The sequence below is a fragment of the Petaurus breviceps genome, unplaced genomic scaffold (genome assembly GCF_028583685.1).
Source record: "Petaurus breviceps papuanus isolate PSGF00001 unplaced genomic scaffold, PetGlider_PUasm1.0 98, whole genome shotgun sequence".
Lineage (NCBI taxonomy): Eukaryota > Metazoa > Chordata > Mammalia > Diprotodontia > Petauridae > Petaurus > Petaurus breviceps.
Genome location: NW_027187460.1, coordinates 14,762,014 through 14,777,274, shown reverse-complemented (window position 1 = coordinate 14,777,274; position 15,261 = coordinate 14,762,014).

The window sequence follows — 15,261 nt, the reverse complement described above, 5'->3', positions numbered from 1 at the left end:
TTAAATTTCACAATATTGTAAAATCCTATTATTAAAGTGTCTTACCATACTAGCATTTTTTACACTGGACCAAATTATGTCCCTTTGGCACATGGTTATATACAAAGAAAATCATGTAGTCTAAAGATTTATTAGTAGAATTCTAGCAAAAGTGCCCCCACAAGAAGTCACCCAATTTCCACCTGAACTAGGGCAATAGTTAACTTACCACTTCGAACTGAGACAGTATCTCCTTAAAAACTCTGCTTTTTAACTTCCATACACTGGTCCAAGTTCTGCCCTCTGCAAAATATGTTTTAGGTATTTAATGAATACTTCATTAACAGATTCTCTTTCATTTATAATACATGATGATAAACTGTTATCAGTCACCCTTCTCTACCTAGAAGTCCCAAAGACACCATCAACTTCAGTAAAAGACAACTTGTAGGCACATTCTGAAACTCCAGAAATGTGTTACATTTTAAACTTTGGTGTGAGATACTTCTACCAGTTTCCCTACCATCTTATGTTAAATAACTCATTTTCCCACTAGCACCAACTTCAAGCTTTTCTATAATACCATTCAAACCACTTTAGACATTACCGAAGACATGTTCATAAACTCCCCAGTATCCTTACCCCTATTCAACTGAGCAATCCTACCCCAAACTGACTCGTTCTTCTTTGAGTCTGTCCCATAACGTACTTTGGGAAATCCCACTCTATTGTTTAAAATTTAAAAAAATAAATTTATTAACTTTTATTTTTATATCACTTTCATTTCTGAATGTATCTCTTCTTAATGCCCCATTAGACTAAAATAAAATCTTCCCTACTAACAAGAAGATTGTATTCTCATTGGACAAATAACATGTAAATATATACAGATACACACAAACAAATGCAAGATGATTTTGGGGACAGTGAAGGAGATATTATTAGTAGCTGGAGGGCCTCAGGAAAGTTTTCCTATACAAAGTAGCATTTGGGCTAAGTCTTGAAGGAAACTAGACAGTTTAAGAGGTAGTGTCAAGGAAATACACATTCTAGACAGTGGAAAGCCATTGAAAAGGCAGAGATAGGAAATGAAATGCTGTATATAAGTAAGAGTAAAAAGGCCAGATATGCTCATCAGCAAAGGGAGAGAACACAAAAATTGACAAGGAAATATTTAAAAAGTAGAAATACTAACAACATCAAGAGAAAAAAGCCTCCATGTAAGTCTAGCACAGAAGCAGAGAGAAGATCCTAAAACCAGAAGGAAGAATTAGTAAAACCTCAGAGGATACAAAGTTCTTTTAACAAATATAATAGGAAAGTAAATTAACAGTATCTGATGAAGTACAAGAAAATTGGACTCCCCAGAGAACATAGAACAAGAAACTCCAGACTGATTTGCAGAGAAATAGAACAGAAGAAATCAGGAACAAATATTGGTCAGAAATTGGTATTCTCAAAGCAGAATCTGAAAAACAATTATCAGATAAAAAAAATGGATCCATGATAGCAAATCTCTCTAAAGAAGTGAGACACTACTAGACTTGGAACCTACAAAGGTTGAAGTGGAGGAAAACTGGAAGAAGTGAGGTAAAAGTCAACAATGTTAAAAATACACACACACACACACACACACACACACACACACACACAAACTCTAGCCAAAGCACCTGATCTTGAAAAACGACTGTTTTCAACAAAAACAACTCCAATGACTGTCTTCGACAGAAATAACTCCCAAAGAACACGATTAAAAAAAAAACACGATTATCATGACAGCATAATGCAGGCAATAACAGAAGAAAACTGAATATTCTGAATACATACACCAAAGCATAGCCTGAGAGATTAAGGATTTTGACTTGGAAACAACAATCTTGTCCTTCAAATTCTAAGGCATTTACTGGTTAAATTGGACAATTTCAATGATAAAACAAAATTTTACAATTGAACATCAGAAAATCTTTCAAGTATAACTGTAAGAAAATTCAAATAATATTTGCCTTATTATCCTGATATATCACAGAATGTAATAGAATAACATACTCGAAAAGCAAATAAGTTCAATCTGCAATCCAAGATGACAGACACTGCAAATCTGAGATCAAGAAATGGATGTTCCAACAAAAGAGTGCCATTTGAGATATTTCTGGAGGAAAAACAAAAAACAGAAGGAGAATATCTGATTTATAAACATCACCCCAAAAATCAGCAACAATAAAATACATGAAAGTAGAAGAAAGGTAAATAAGAATAAAAGTCAAGAATAAATAATAAAATCAATGATCTCATGTGAAGAGATTTTAAAAAAGAGGAAGACTGACCTATGGGATAAAGGGGGGGGGGGGCATTAGCCTAAAGAGATTAAAGTAGAATTTAAAGAATGGGGAGATGTAAAAGTTGAAAAAACTAAATGATAAGAACACATTATTGTTTATAGGAACTTTCTACCTTTAACTCTAATGGACATCACTTTAATCTTAACAAACTCTCCTATATCCTTGAACTTTCCCTTTCAAATTCTTTCCCCTTCAAGCTTTAACTAAAACATGGCTTTTTCCTGAGGATAAATAGCTCTTAAAACCCTCTCAATTGAGGACCATTTCTCTCTACCTTCAGACATTTCACAGGCCCAATAGAAACAGTATAATTCTTCCTTCCTCCCCACTCTTTCTATTTCCACACCATTTCTCCATAGCTTTTCCTCAACAGTTTCTTCCTTTGACATCTATGTTACTTATTTAAACCACTCTTTCACTGTGCTTGTTGCTATTATCTACTTGTTTCCAAGTTATGTATTTGCCCAAAGATTTTAATTAAGTCTTCCTCCATACCACCTCCTTGTCATCACCTCTAATGTGCTGATTACACTCAAAATCCCCCTTCCACATAAACCTTTTACCTCATTTCGGTTAACTATTGCCATGATCAAAGCTCAGATTTTACTATCTCACAGATTTATACCACTTCTACAGGCATCAATGCTAAATTCTGTTCTCTCATATTTCCCCCTTTCCCACCACCACTCCTTAACTCACATTAAACTTCATCTTCATAGTTATCAGGACTTCAGTTTCCCATGTTTCTGTCCAGTCCTTCACTTTCCATTCTAGCATCAACCACACTAGCAATGACAGTACAATTTCTTTCACATGTCCACACCCTTTCAATATACCATTTCAACCTGCTTGTTTTCAACTTTGGGTTACCTCCTCTCATCATCTAGTTTCTCAGCTCCTCTCTTCTACAATTTCTTAGAATCCCCATTTTCCTTCAATGCTCACTTGAGTTTCTATTTCTATATGAAGACTTTCCTGAATGAAAAGCTGCCTTTTCCCTCAAAATTATTTTGTGTCTCTATATAGCTATCCATGTGCATGTCTCCCCTTGCTATATTAATTATAAACTTCTTGAATGCAGGGACTATTTGACTTTAGGTTTTGTTTTCCCAGAGCCTAATAGATTGGCTGGTTCATAGCAGTGACATAGTAGATGCCTGTGACTGACTGGGCTAGAGATTAATAAAACTGAGTTGATTTCACTATTAAAAGTGTATGATGTGGAACTGATCAACCATCCTGGAAAGAAAATTGGAACTATGTTCAGAAATTAATTACACTTTAACCCAGAGATAACATTAGTAGGCATATAAGCCAAAGAGGTTGATTTAAAAAAAGTTATATATACACCAAAAATATTTATAGCAGTACTTTTTGTAGTAGTATATAACTAAAAACAAAATAGATGCCTATTGATAATAGAACAGCTAAACAAACTGGTACATGAATGTAATGGAATATTACTATGGTGAAGAAAAAATGAATATGAAGAGTAGAGAGACATGGGAAAACAAACTGATGCAAAGTGAAGTAAAGACAAACAGGAGAACAAGAGACATAATGACAACACAAATAGAAAAAATAGCAGAAAGTACGAGTGTGGAACACTGTATATAATGCCAGAATTGACTGATATGTTGACTAGCTTTGTTGTAGTTGTTTACTCTCCTTTTGTATTTTCTTTCTTTCTTTTTTTTTGGAGGGCAATTGGGGTTAAGTGACTTGCCCAAGGTCACATGGCTAGTTTTTGTGTTAAGTGTCTGAGGCCAGATTTGAACTCAAGTCCTCCTGACTCCAGGGCCGGTGCTCTATTCACTGTGCCACCTAGCCGCCCCATGTATTTTCTATTACAAGGAGGGGAAAAGGAAGAATATGTTTGGGAATAAAAAGTATAAAAACAAAAGATAGAATAAAGTTAAAATTAAAACGTTTTCATGTATAATCTTACCTGGCATCAGGACTACTTAATAATTCTACTTCCTTCTTGTTTCCTCATTTACAGCTAGGATTCTAAATCTTTTCCTCTCAAAATCCACACACAAAACAAACCCCTACATTTGTAGCAGATAACTTAGCCTCCAAGTTCACATAGTTTTACTTCCCTCTCCCATTCTGAATGGTTTTCCCTACTCCCCTTCACAAGCTAACAGAACACAGATATGGAGAGGAAAGGGATTTCTGAGAACATCTACTTCATCCCTACTGTTGTAAAGATGAGTAAATGAGGTACAGCAAGATAAAGTCACATGTTTATGGTCACATAAGTAGTAAGATAGAGAGCTAGGATATGATTCCAAATTCTTTGATTTAGAATCCATTGCTGGAGCTCTTTTTTGTGGTGGCTAAGAATTGGAAATCAAAGGGATGCCTATCAACTGGGTAATGGTTAAACAAGCTGTGGTATATGAGTGTGGTGGGATATTATTGTGCTATAAGAAATGACAAGCAGGATGATTTCAGAAAAACCTGGAAAGAATTGCATGAACTTATGCAAAGTGAAAAGAAGCAGGAGAACACTGTACACAGTAACAGCAATATTATACAACGAAGCATTGTAAACGACTTAGCTATTCTCAGCAATACAATGATCCAAGAGAATCCCAAAGGACTATTGATGAAGCATACTATCTGTCTCCAGAAAAAGAACTGATATTGTTTGAATACTGACTGAAGCATACTAATTTTCACTGTATTTATTTTATTCAAGTCTTCTTGTACAAAAAGAGCAATGTGGAAATGTTTTATACGACTGCACACATATAATTTATATCTGAATGTTTACTGTCTAGAGGGAGAGAAGGGAGGAAAAGAACTTGGAACTCAAAACTTTAAAAAAATGTTAAAAAATTGTTTTAAGATGTAATTAGGGAAAAATAAAATATGTAAAGATGTATTTAAAAGAATTCACTACTAGTTTTGTCTATACATATCAAATATCTAAACATTAAACACATCCTTTATAGACCATAACACAGTGAAAATACTTAATACAAGGAACATAAGAAAAAAGATAAATACTTTATTACGTGAAGGTTTAATAATGATATCCTAAATAATGAGTGGGTCAAAGAACAAATCATAGAAACAATGATTTATGTAACAGAAAGAAAATGATGAGAAAAAAATGCCTAGTACACTCTCAGTACACAATGTCAGCACATAATCCTCTGCACATAGTAGGTACTTATGAAATATTTGCTTCCTTTAAATTCATTGTGAAGATATCACACTAAAAATAATAGCTCACATTTATATATTACTTTAAGTTTTATAAAGCAATATGTATTACATAAACGTTTATATATACCACATTTAAAAATATATTTATTTATATATTAATGCGTATTTATATGTAAATTTATGTATATACACATATATGTATATATATATATATATATAGAGAGAGAGAGAGAGAGAGAGAGAGAGAAAAGGGGAGGGAGGGGAAGGAAGAGGGGGAGGGAGAGAGAGAAAGAGAAAGAAAGAGAGAGAGAACACTCACAGCCAAATAGAGAACAGACAAGTAGGATGGGATTTGAATCCATGTAGGATTCTGATTTGGTATCAAGCATTCTATCTATCATCATACAATGCCCCTTTACCACAATACTGCAAATACATCCATGGGTGACTTATTCATATCCAGGGTATTAACATAGTATGTTAGGGACACTTTCCTTACATTGCCTTAACATCACAAGGATACCAATGGGGCAGAGAGACTGTCCATTGGTTATGCCTTGGTTTTACCACCTAACCATCCCCCTTTTTCAACTTACACATTTCTTTGATAATTTTCAATTATGGATACCACTTATCTTTCATGACTCCCCTGTTTCAAATGTATTATATCCTGTTCATGCTTACCATGTACATCTCCATAGCTTTATGAAAATTTTCCAAATAAATTATTCTGAGACTCCAATGGTCTACAACTTGTAGCCATATAACATGGCCATAGAAATATTAGAAAATGTTTTTTTCAGGGAAAAGATTGAAGTCAATAAACTAACTTTACAAATTTAGCTCTTTCCTTTCTCCTTTTTGTTCTCTGGGTTCAGATTACTGTGTGTGCACAATGTTTTTGCAATATCTATATGAGTGAGTTCTATTAGTTATCCATCCAAATGTTTTTCATATCACAGACAGTAAGCGTCTATCAATTTAGCTCTTCTCTGTAGATAGTTAATATTTACAAACTGACTATGTGACTGAATATATAGTCAACTCAGATGTCTATGAATCCCATTTGGGAGACTCTAGAATGTTCCAGAACTTAATGTGACCAGGCTATCTTTCAAAATTATGAGTACCTGGAGGAAGGATCTCATTATTCACAAAGAATAATGCTATGAATTAACTGAACTAGAATTCTTTAATAAGAATGGTGAACATAGGGGCAACTAGGTGGCAAAGTGAATAGAACACCAGCCCTGGAGTCAGGAGGACCTGAGTTCAAATCCGACCTCAGACACTTAACACAAAAACTAGCCATGGGACCTTGGGCAAGTCACAACCCCAATTGCCCTACCTTCCCCCCTCCAAAAAAAAAAAAAGAATGGTGAACAGATGTTGGCAAAGATATCTCCCTTTTTAATTTCTTGCTTGACATTAGTGATCAGTCATTGAACAAGGTTTTCAGTTATAACTTTGAAGTAATCTTAAATAATTTTTAAGTATATGTAGGAATTACCTTGTTGGAAAAAAATTTAAGCATTTTTCTTTGCCAAATCAAATGTTTCCTTATACAATGAACAATATAAACACGGTGGGATCTTGTATAGGAAATGCAAAGTAGATGGAAATGTTATACCAAGTAATTTCAGGATTTCAGGAGGTAGAAAGCACTAACAACTGGGAAGATGGAGGGGAAGATAAGGAAAAGCCTTGAAGAAGACGTGCCATCTGAATTGTGTTTTGAAGGACAAAGAAGACAGAATAAAATCACTGTTGACCTAATCTGTGTAAGTGATCTCTCCACTGACACAGATTATTACAACTCTCTGCCTTAGTGTTCATGAAGTGTTAAGGTCCAAAACAATAAATTACCCTAAAGGCTAAATTTCTTTGGTAGTGTTGGTTAACAAGTCATAGTCTGTTGCAAGATTGTACTTGAAATCTTTCCAGCAGCTTACTAGGATCACAGGATTAAAATATGTCAGTTATAAGGGACCTAACAGTCCATTTTATCCAATACAAACCTGTACACATGGATCACAGCTTTAGAAGTGAAAGGGTAATCTTTGAGGCCACTAGGTACAAATCCCTAATTTATAGATAAGGAAGCTGAGGCACAGAGAAGTCAATGGACTTGCCTTGGGTAACACTGCTAGTAAGTGTCTGAGATGGGATTTGATTCACATCTTCCTAACTCCAAACCCAGTATAATTATATCATACTACCTGAATTAAAAATCCTCCATAGCATATCTGACAAATAATTCTCAAACTTCTGCTTGAAGACCTGTTATTTGCATTAATAAGGCACTTCTTCCAATCTCTTTCTAGGATATGAATATGGTATTTATTCCTAAAGATATGATGATTTACTTAGAAAGCCTTAAAGAGTAAAGAAAAAAAGGAAGAAAATTAATCTGAATTCAGCAAAGTTGCTGGATTTAAAATAAATCCACACATCATCAGCATTTGTGTATATTACCAACAAAACCCAAAAGGAAGGGTTAGAAAGTAAAATTCCATTTAAAACAAGTACCAAAGTTGAAAAATATTTGGGAGTATATCTGCCAAGATGAACTCTATAACATTATGGATTTCAACTATAAAATACTCTGTTGACACACAAAAAATCCAAAATAATTAGAGATATATTAACTGCACATGGATAGACTGAGCCAACATAACAATACCACCTAAATTAGTTTATGTATTTAATGCTACACAAATCAAATTACCAACAGAATATTTTATAGAGTTAGAAAAAATAATGATGAAATTCATGTAAAGGAAACAAAAGGTCTAGAATCTCAAGAGTCATAATGAAAAAATGTAAAAGTCTTGCACTGATTACAGTGTGTTGAAAGGAAGCCATTATACAGGATGTTGAAGGGTCTCAAAATCATGTTATATTAGGACTGGTAAAAGGAAATGGGTACATTTAGCATACCTCCCTCTTCTCAGAGGATGTGTGTGTGTGTAAAACTACTAAAATATAACCTGCATATATATTTTCAAATGTTTTTATGATATTTTGTGTTTTTGCTTAACTGGTTTTCTTTATTACAAGAACTCAGATTGGAGTAAAAAGAGGGGTAGAGAAATGATTTAAGAAAAAAATATATATATGGCCTATAATTTTAAATAAACTTTAAAACATGAAAGGGCATATTTATCTTGGATAAAAAAAACACTTAGGAGTCAATTTTCAAGTATTTGAAAGGCTGTAAGTAAGTAACATGGAAACAGAAATAACTTTTTTTCTGCTTGATCCCTGAGGACAGAACTAGGACCAATGAATTTTGCAACTTCTGTTGCAGAAATGAAATATTTAGCCTTTATGTGAGGAAATAATTTCCCAATGATAAAATCTATCCAAAAGTGAAATCAGCTACCTTAGGAGGTAGATTCCTATCTTTCTAGAGATCTTTAAGTTAGATGAACATTTGTCAGAGATTATTATAGTAGGGATTCTTGTCCTTCAAGTTCCTTCTTCCTGTCAGTTTTGAAGTATAAGGATGATCTGAATACTTCAAAGGATCAGGTCAGGTGGGAGGTACACTTCCCCAACATAACCACAAGCTGTAAGCTTACATGTCCTAGGCAAGACTGTGCATAGGATTAGGCTGCCTCCTAGTTTTGTTTGTTTATTTTTGGTTTTTGTCCTTTGGTAGAGATGGTCTTGTGAGATGATGGAGGGTAGTTTAATTCTTCTCCTTCCTGGGAACCTAAGCATCAGGACAGCAGTTACTGCAACAATTGTGTGAACAGCAGGTGATGTAGAATGTCCCCCTTCCCCACCAAAAAACAAAACAAAACAGAAAAAACCTGCTCACAGATTGGGAGAACACCAGGAAAGGCTAATATAAGCATTCTCCAAGGACTGGACCCCCTTTGGCAAGTAACCTCACTACATATAAAACAGTAACAATAAAGACCCTAACCTAGAAACTGTAAAATTGCCTATCATACCTATTTCCTGAGTCCCTGCTTCCTCACTGCCTGCTACAGAGAGAACGCATCATTTTTAAGTTTGAATGCGGCTTGCCCAGGTTTCTCATTTATCATCATTACTCTGCTTTTATATCATACATCATCATAGTTTTTCAAAGGATCCTTAATACCTCTTTGCCTACAAGTATTATTCCCATTTTTCAGACTTGAAGTCAAATCTTAGCTTTGCCATTTATTCCTTCATGTGACCCTAGACAGATCAACTTCTTAATTTCATTTTCTTCCTAAGTAAAATGAGGGGTCTGGACTAAGATGATTTCTAAGGTCCCTTCTAGCTCTATGATCCAAAGATCTTAAGCAAGATCACATAGCTAGAAAGAGGTAAAGCTAGAATTAGAATCCATATCCTAACTTTTGGTCTAGTATACAAATCTGCAGGATAAAATTTTCAATTATTTATATCTTGAGTCATCTTTCTATCTTTGTAATTATACTACAATCTCTTTTATGAATAAGGATATAATCTTACCCATTCTTTTTTATTTTCTTGATGGTGCTTGGTGTTCCAGATATGGAACAGTCAATAAATACTGAAATTGGCTGGAAGGTACAAAAGATAGTTAAATTTTGATTTAAAAGATCTTTCCTGAAAGCAGAAATGGAATCAGAGGAATTAAAAACTTCATTTTAAGAAAAAGTCGTTAATAAGTTCAAGCATTCTAGTTAAAAACTCTTAATTTTTCTGAAATATGAAACCACAGATGTCATTTTATCTATTCATGCTTTTTCTAAGTAGGTATCCCTATATATTATTCTTCAAAATTCAACTCAACAAATACTTTTATATGCCTATAGCTTATACTTAGAGCTATAGTTTATTAAGTTACATATATATATATATATATATATATATATATATATATATATATACATATATAGGATGTTTGTTGTTGTTGGGATGCTTCAATCATACCCAACTCTTCCTGACCCCATTTGGGGTTTCCTTAACACTCCTTAACACACTGGAGAGGTTTGCCATTTCCTTCTCTAGTTCATTTTACAGATGAGGAACTGATGCAAAAAGGGTTTTTAAGTGAGTTGCCCAGGGTCACAGACACAGAGCTAGTAGGTGTCTGAGGCCAGATTTGAACTCAGTAAGATGAGCTGCCATGCCCTTTTCCAGATCATTTTACAGATGAGGAAACTGATGCAAACAGGGTTAAATAAGACTTCCCCAGGGTCACACAGATAGTAAGTACTTGAGGAGAAATTTGAACTTAGGTCCTTCTGACTCCAAAGGCTAGAGTTCTATTCAATGTGCTACCTAGCTAAGTCTATATAAACACACACACACATATATTGCTGATTTAAGTGACATATATATGCATATGCAACATATTTATATGTATATGGAATATGTGTCACTTAATAAACCATAGCAATTCTATAGTGTATGTACATGTATATTGTATGTGTGTATATATATGTGTGTGTGTGTATACACACACACACACACTGATCTCAAAAAACCTTGTAACATAACTAGAAGAGATATGATAATATCCATTTAATAGATGAGGAAATTGAGTGTCAATTAGTTAAGTGACTTATCTGATGACTCAAAGCTAGCAAGTTATGAAGCCAACGCTTTTTTTTTTCTTTTTGGAGGAGGGAAGGCAGGGTAATTGGGGCTAAGTGAATTGCTCAAGGTCACATGGCTAGTAAGTGTTAAGTGTCTGAGGCCAGATTTGAACTCAGGTCCTCTTGACTCCAAGGCCAGTGCTCTATTCACTGTGCTACCTAGCTGCTCTGAAGCCAACACTTTTAAAGCAGAATTTCTTATTTCAAATTCAACACTCTTGGGGCGGCTAGGGGGCGCAGTGAGTAAGAGCGCCGGTCACGGTGCTGGGAGACCCAGGATCGGTTCCCTACTCAGATACTTGGCACCCACACAAAAAATAACTGGCCGTGTAACCCTATGCAAGTTACTTAGCCCCAACTGCATAAAAAAAAAAAAATCAACACTCTTTTCACTACTTCCCAGGAAGCTGGATCTGGTAAAAACAAAACAAAACAAAACAAAACACTTCATCATTCCAATTCCATATTGCAGTGCTTACTAATAGAACAACAGCCTGACATAAGGTCTGTTGAAATGAAAGAACACTGGACTAGAAGTGAGAAAGTCTCTGTTCTAGTCCCAGCCATACTACAAATTAAGTTGCAGGACCTTTAAAAGTTAGGATTTCAATTATATTAAAGAAATATTCACCATTATTTTTCTGTCCTGCTAGGTGCAGGCATTTGGGCATTGGCTATGAAGAAATTATCCTAATGGAAAAAGTATTATGCATATTTTATTCAATTAACCATACTTAAAGGAAATCAGGTTATTTGGACAATAGGGCTTATAACTCCACCCTTAAAGGTCTAAAGAGAGATGTAACTGGGTGGTATAGAAGACTGGACTTAAAGTGAAGAAGACAGGGCAAAGCCTACCTCAGATACTTAACTAGCTAGGTGACCCTGGGCAAGTTATTTAACCTCTGTTTGCCTTAGTTCTCTCAACAGTGAATGCGGATAATAGCATTTGTCTCATAGTATTGTTGTGAGGATCACATGAGATAATATTTGTAAAATGCTTATTATTAGCACAATGCTTGGCACATCTGACACATGATTGGCACTATAGAAATGTTTGTTTTCTTTCCCTTCCCCTACTCTCTGTTACAGATGAGTTAATCGAAGTTATGTACCTAAAAGCCAGAGGTCAAGTGACTTGCCCAAGAGAGCAGTGTCATGAAAACTAAGAGAAAAGAGCATATCCAGGAAGGGAGGATGGCCAACAATGTCAAAAGCTATGGAGAGTTCAAGAATAAGAAAGATTGAGAAGAGGCTATTAAACTTAGCAATTAAAGAGCTTACTGATAATTTTGAAGAGAGTAGTTTATGTTAAGTGAAGAATTAAAGATAAAGAGGCTAAGAAACTGGGAAACAAGAAGGACCTTGGTGTCCTCCATGGAAACAGGAAAGTGAGAAAGAAGGCTGAGTTTGGAAAATACAATAATGTAACTGTGTAACCCACTCATGTCCACTGTTTGCTACTCACTCTTTCTCACTAAAAAGTTAAAAGTGAGTAGGTATATAAAAGAGAGTTGGGGTGAAGGGATAGAGAACTATAGAGTGGCTGCTGCCCCAGCATGCAGAATCTACCTATCAATTAGTTAACCAGAGAGAGTGGGCACAGGGAACCTCTCCTGACTAGCTGTGGGTATCAGAATTGGCTCTGGTTATAACCACTCTAGGAAGTTCACCAACACAGCCTGTCATACAGGAGGCAATAATTGTCAAGAATAAGTTGAAGAGTGTGGTGTAGTTCTTTCAGAGGCAAGCCTACATTTAGTTATGGGAGGAAAGGATGAGATGTGACTTACTTTCTCATTCTCTGTTTGAACACATATCTTTTAGGGTCAAGAACTCTTCTGCAGATGGTGGTCCCTGAGATAGATCTTGAAGTAAACCAAGAATTCCCATATAAAGAAAGAGGAAGTATATTCCAGGCACAGGGGGCAACTGACACAAAGGGTCTGAGACGAGACAGTGTCATGTGTGAGTAAAAACATTTTACAAATATTATCTCAGTTGATCACCACAACAACCCTATGAGGTAGGTGATGTTATTATAGCCTTTTTATAGACTAGTTAACTTGAGAGAGAGGCTAAGTGACTTGACCAGGGCACACAGCTCTATTTACTGTGCCACCTAGCCATCTCAGTAGCAGAAAGCTCAATATGACTGGACCACAGAATGCTAGAAGAATATGAGGGAAGATTCTAAAAGTATTGTGAAGAACTTTAAATGCCAAAGAGAGAAGTTTATGATTGATCCTAGTATAAGGGAAAGCTGTTAGTTTACTGAGTAGGGGAATGACATGGTATTTTTTAGAAGCTGTGTGGAGAAGGTATTCTAGTGGAAAGAGGTATATCTGAGGTAGGGAGGACAAACAGGGTTCTACTGAAAGAGCCCAAATAAAAAGTGATGAGGGCTTAGGTGGTGGTCTTGGAGTATAGAGAAACAGTTCTATGTGAAAGATGATGTGAAAGAAAGAGGTAGAAATAACAAAATCTGGTAAATGACTGGCTAAATGAAATGAATGAGACTACAGAATGAGACTGTCTTCTGAGTATGAATTCCTTGCCCTTTTGTCCTATCACCTGTTATGTCTTGTTATTCTGCCATTCAGTCTTATCTGATTTTCCATGGCCCCTGTTTTTTTTTTTTTTAACAGGGTTTTCTTGGCAAAGATACTGGCATGGTTTGCCATTTTCTTCTCTAGTGGATTAAGGCAAACAGAGGTTAACTTGAACAGAGTTACACAGCTAGTGTCTGAGGCTGGAATTGAATTCAGGTCTTCTTGACTACAAGCCCAGGATTCTATCCACTGAACCATCTAGCTACCCCAAATCTTATGCATTGCCAAACCCTAATTCTAGATCAAGTCTACACCTGCCTTCTTTACACGGTACTGAAAAGTGCCAGAAGTCATTAAGTCAAGTTTACTGTGTTCATTTGGAATTTAAAGTAATCCCTCTACTGGGTTCTTACTGCAACAAGGAAATCCTCATACCTATTGGACTTTATTACATTATTCATTGACCCTGCTTCAAATCTTTTTTTTTCTCTTTCCCACCACTGTCCTTTAAACACTCCCATACCCCCTACTCCCTGTAATTCTTTATCAACAGAAGATGAACTCATATTTGACTAATAAGGTCATTTGTTATTAACTCCCTATCTTATATTTCAGTACTTGAGGACCCATACCATTCTCATTCTTTGCTTCAGTGATTGATGAAGTGGTAGTACCTCTATTTTTCTTACTCTTTTTTAAAAAGCACTTTTCTTTAAGGAGGCCAAACTATGTAACTATATCTTTGATCCTGTCTCTTCTGATAGCCTGCCCTTTCTCTCATCACTGCTTCTCTTTCCCTAATTTTCAATCTCTTCTAATCCACTGGCTCCTTCCCTACAAACTTGTTCAGATCTCCCCTATGATTAAAAAACCTATCTATCCCATCAAGTTACTGACCTATATTTCTTCTCTAACAAACTCTTAGAAAAAGCTATCAGGGCAGGTAGGCGGCATAGTGAATAGAGCGCCACCCTGGAGTCAGGAAGACCTGGATTCAAATTTGGCCCCAGACACTTGATACTTAACTAGTTGTATGACCTTGGGCAAGTCATTTAACCCCAACTGTCTTGCCTTCCCCCCTCAAAAAAAAGAAAAACGAAAAAGCTATCTACATTTGTTGCCTTCTGTTCATCTCTACTTTCACTAACTTACCAAACTTTGGTAATCTAACTTCTGAGCTTCCAATTAAGTATTAACTGCCAAATTCTATGACCTTTATTCAATTCTATTTTTGACCTTCTGACATTGTTGACTTACGCTCTCCTGGATACTCTCTCCTCTCCAGGTTTTTATAGCACGACTTTCAATGTTCTCCTAACACTCTAGCAATACTTATCAATCTTTACTGAATTCATGAACAATGTTCCATCCAATTAAATGTGGACATACCGAAGATTCTGGCCAGGGTCGGCTTCTCTCTATATTCCTTCTTTGTGATTTCAGTTCCCACAGGTTCGACTGTCATCTCCCAGCAGGTTTGCACCCACCCTTAGTTTTTCTCCTGAACTCTTCTAGTCTGCCTACATCAAAAGGCTTCCTTCAACCCTCAGTTCCAAACTTGCCTTCCCTTCTTCCTCCGTGCTAGTGTCTTCTCTCTGAGATTATCTCCCATTCCCTTCTTCCTCC